The sequence below is a fragment of the Danio rerio genome, chromosome 7 (assembly GCF_052040795.2).
Source record: "Danio rerio strain M-AB ecotype USA chromosome 7, GRCz13ab, whole genome shotgun sequence".
Lineage (NCBI taxonomy): Eukaryota > Metazoa > Chordata > Actinopteri > Cypriniformes > Danionidae > Danio > Danio rerio.
In genome coordinates, this window is record NC_141027.1 from 81,192,501 (window position 1) to 81,197,500 (window position 5,000).

Here is a 5,000-nt window from a genome sequence, read left to right on the forward strand (position 1 = left end):
TACACACACATAAACTCACACCACTGCTCACACACACACAGACACACACTCAAACACATAAACTCACAGAGCTGTTCACATGCCTGCACAGGCATAGACCCAATGTCACACTCTCTTCCAGAATCAACTTATACACCTGTGGCTCACAGTAACACACACCTGTCTATATAAGGTCCACATGTAACACACCTGTCTATACACGGCCTACAGGTAACACACACCTGTCTATATACAGCCTACAGGTAACACACACATGTCTGACCCTCTTATATAACTTACCCTTGTATATAACTGACCCTCGTGTATAACTGACCCTCGTGTATAACTAACCCTTGTAAATAATTGACCCTAGTATTTAATTGACCCTCTTATATAACTGACCCTCGTATGTATCTCACCCTCGTGTATAGCTGACCCTCGTATATAATTGACCCTCGTATATATCTCACCCTCATGTATATCTGACCCTCGTATATAACTGACCCTTGTATATAACTGACCCTCGTATATATCTCACCCTCGTGTATAGCTGACCCTCGTATATAACTGACCCTCGTATATATCTCACCCTCGTGTATAGCTGACCCTCGTATATAACTGACCCTCGTATATATCTCACCCTCGTGTATAGCTGACCCTCGTATATAACTGACCCTCGTATATATCTCACCCTCGTGTATAGCTGACCCTCGTATATAACTGATTCTGATGATGTTTGTTTATATCTCGTCTGTTCCACATGACTGACTGCTGAATCCTCTTCATGAGGAAGCTGCCACAGTCTCAGGTATTTACACAGGACAGAAGAAGAAGTTACAGCAGAGAGAGAAAGATACACAGATTGCAGATAACAGAACACACTCACACTCTCTCTCTCACACACACAGCTGCCGTTATCGCAGGATTAGATTAAACACACTAGCGAACGCAGCGTGATAAACTCTGTTCAGTCTGATAATCTCAGGCTCTGATCAACTTTCAGGAGTGTTTCTTTTCCAAGCAACTCCTGCACACACTTTACACACACACACACACACACACACACACACACACACACACACACACACACACACACACACACACAGTTCAGCAGAGTAAATGTCATGTTAATGCTCTTAAACACAGTTGAGTTGTCTCTCAGTGTGTGATGGTGGTGAACTGGTTACACACACACACACACACACGCTCCGCTGACTGTGAGGCGTCAGGAGCCGCAGTGTCTGCAGCCGCTGGTATCTGTGCGCTCAGCCGAATCCAGGGTTTCTCACAGTAAAGTAAACAGCCGGGTTCAATTCCTGAGTCTTCCTGAAGGATGGAGTGTGTGTGTGTGTGTGTGTGTTTTTCTGAAGGATGGAGTGTGTGTGTGTGTGTGTTTTTCTGAAGGATGGAGTGTGTGTGTGTTTTCAGCTCTAATGGTTTGGACTGTATATAATCAATAGCCTGGATTCTCTCTGTTTACCTACACAATGATCTTGTTCTCGTTAGTGTGTGTATTTGTGTGTGTGTGTGTGTGTGCTCTCTGCACTGCAGTGTGTTTGCGACTCTGATTCGCTCAGGAATATCAGCTCAGTCATATCAGACTCAGGTCACACAAGTTCAGTAAGAGGTCAGAGGTCATGACAGGACACACACTGAGGTGAAAGTGTTGATTAGTGCTGTTGTTATTGTGTCGTATCGATGGCGTCACATCACACACTGCAGACGGACATCACACACTGCAGACGGACTCATCACACACTGCAGACGGACACATCACACACTGCAGACGGACACATCACACACTGCAGACGGACATCACACACTGCAGACGGACACATCACACACTGCAGACGGACACATCACACACTGCAGACGGACTCATCACACACTGCAGGTGAATCTGTTATTACAGTATGGACAGTGTTGTTGCCTCTATAGTGTTTGTTTCTGCCACTGTGGAGGTCAATGGTTACAGGTTTTTAGCATTCTTCTAAACATCTTCTTTAGTGTGTCTGAAATATAATAACTCTTCATAATAATAACTCTGTAGTGCTTTAGAATGAGCAGACTTGAGCGGAAGAGACGCGTCAAGGTTTAAAAGCGCCCTAATCTTCTGTAATACTGTTGCTAAGCTGTGTGTAAGATTTTTTATTTACAGTTTGTTGTTTTTAGGACAGCAGTATCTCCAGCAGAAAACCTCTGATGTTTAAATTGAACAGAAGTCAGTGTTTCTGAAACTCATGAGGACAGCAGACTCGTCTGTTATTCAGCCTGACGTGTCTACTGCTCCAAAATACTTTCAATCTTTCACTAAATAAGATCTGTTGTGTTCAAAGAGGGAAACAGGTGTTGTTTACCCAGACATTTAAAGAGGATATATTGTAGAGCCGTGAGCACAACACCGTGATACATGTATACAAGGTTATCACACCGTCACAGTCTGATATCTGCAGTCCGGGCCACGTCTCCAGGCTTCCAGTATATCTCAGGTGAGTCTCAAGTCAGAACTCTGTGTACAGTCTGAGTGATGCCCAGTAATGCTGAGCTCTAATGTCTGATCTATAGTCTATATACTGTAGAGCTGTGCAATGTGAATGTGAATACAGTGCTTTGCTGCATCGACACTGTAGATTCTACAGGAGACTGTGTGTGTGTGTGTGTGTGTACCTGCATATGTAATCATGTGTTCCTCCACACACTCTGTCAGCCCTGAGAAGAGCAGAGGACGCTCCTACACGGACAGTGTGTGTGTTGCAGACCAAGAGCATCATTTACACACACACACACTGTCCGTGTATGAGCGTCCTCTGCTCTTCTCAGGGCTGACAGAGTGTGTTTGCTCTGGGTTGTGTGTCTGCAGAGCGTGTCGTGTTCGCGTGTGTGTGATGACGGATATACTGCTGACTGATGAGGGTTATCCTCTGAATAGTGTCTCCGTATCGGTGTATGATCGCAGTGTGTGTGTGTTTGCTGAAGTGTTTGAGTTTCTGCCAGAGGTGTGTGTGTTCCTCCTGTAGAGTGTGTGTTGATTAAACACAGGAGCTGATCTGAACACGGCCGTATCTGCAGATCTCCTGCTCCTACAGATGAAGCAGATCTTCACAGTGACTGCAGATCCTCCACACCAGCATCTGCAGACCCTCATCAGCAGATACCATCTCCGTCTGGAGGATCAACAGTACAGATCTGCGCTCAAATAAAGAGCAGCTGCCAAGAAAACACACAGCAGTCTTCAAGAGCGTCACAAATAAAACCTTTATTGTTCAACAGAGACTCAGAGACATCAGAGACACGCTGCTCCATCCTCAATACTCTGAACATCACGAGAGCACGAGCGTCACATCACACACCTCATCACTTCTGTAACTGCTGTAATCAGTGTTTCTACAGTAAACCACCGCGATCACATCTCACACACACACACACACACACACACACACACACACACACTGGAGCTCTGAATATGAGCTCACGCTGATCCTCACAGGGGCTTCATCTGTCAGGAGCAATGCTGTCGAGTTATAGCTCTGCTGAAAAACAGGAGAGTTTCAGCTCCGTCTGTCTGTGTGTGAAGCACCTGAAACACACACACACACACACACACACACACACACACACTCTGCACCCAGTAGATGGCAGCACAGGCGCAGGTTTGCTGAATCTGTGTTTAATAATACTCAGAGCAGTCTGAGTGCAGAATCACAGGATTGAGGAACACCACCACAAACACAGAAGAAAAGAGCCAGCAAATATTCAGACTGCGAGCGTGCGTGTGTGTGTGTGTGTGTGTGTGTGTTCACATCCAGGACCTTTAGAGAGGAGGAATAAAGGAACATCCACTGAGAGACTGAAGATGACAGATGAAGAAGGAGGAGGAGGAGGAACACACACACACACACACACACGGCTGATCTGAGACGCGCTGCTCCAGAAAGTGTGTTTGATTCTTGAGTTTCTATTATTATCATCAGGTCAGTACAGCTGAAACTATATTTAACCATGACTGATGATCTGTCACACACACACACACACACACACACACACACACACACACACACACTTTCATCAATGATGGTCTATCAGACGTCTGCACACACTCTTATGATCTCCGCTGTGATGAAGATCACTCACACACACTCCGACAGTGACACACATTCGTCTAGAGCAGCCGGACTGAAGAACCACTCAAACACCTGCAGTCCTTATAAAACACTCCTCACACTCCACAACAACAACAATAATAATACTAAATACAGCTGCGATACACTCGAGCGTCATGCTTCATCTCTAATAGAGGCTAGGCTAATCATTACACTGATCCTCATCACAGTAGAATAATGCTGATATACGAGTTCATGATGAACTTCACAAGCAGAAGAAGAGGAGGAGGAGGAGGAGACAGAAGAGGGGAGTGGAGGGTCAGGCCAGGGGTCAGGGGTCAGTCCTTCAGGAGCTCTCCATCCTCCTGTCGTCACAGCTTCATGATCATAGTGAAAGACACAGAGACCGTAATTAATCTGCTGATGGTGCTCAGTGAGGGTCTGTGTGGGTATGTGAGGGTCAGTGAGGGTCTGTGTGGGTATGTGAGGGTCTGTGTGGGTTTGTGAGGGTCAGTGAGGGTCTGTGTGGGTATGTGAGGGTCTGTGTGGGTATGTGAGGGTCAGTGAGGGTCTGTGAGGGGCAGTGTGGGTCTGTGATGGGCAATGAGGGTCTGTGAGGGTCAGTGTGGGTCTGTGAGGGGGCAGTGTGGGTCTGTGAGGGTCTTCAGCACTGTAGCCTGATATTATCCTCCTCACATTTATAAGATCTGCTCCCTCAGACTCTTCAACCTCACCGCAGCAGCAGCAGGCTCAGTGTGGAGATGCAAATGCAGGAGGAGGAAGTGATTTCTGTGAGCTGTGTTTAACTGCAGACGACACACACACACACATCATGACTGTGCTCCTCTTCAATATCACTGCCTTGTTTCTAAATAAACACACACACTAATGTCCACACACTCCAGGACAGCCGAACAGGAG

General features: G+C 46.3%; 1 protein-coding gene across 8 annotated transcripts in view; it reads right to left on the bottom strand.

Annotated features, from left to right (window-relative positions):
- Nucleotides 1-3,215: 3,215 nt before the first annotated feature.
- rbpms (RNA binding protein, mRNA processing factor) overlaps nucleotides 3,216-5,000 on the bottom strand; it is a 6,243-nt gene continuing 4,458 nt past the window's right edge. For 4 of the 8 annotated variants that reach the window (XM_087262499.1, XM_087262496.1, XM_087262498.1 and 1 more), the window contains one exon: nucleotides 3,216-4,456. The gene's annotated coding sequence lies outside the window, so the exon portion shown is untranslated. The remainder of the gene's footprint in view (nucleotides 4,457-5,000) is intronic. The other 4 variants (XR_015496662.1, XR_015496660.1, XR_015496661.1 and 1 more) reach the window with 2 other exon arrangements.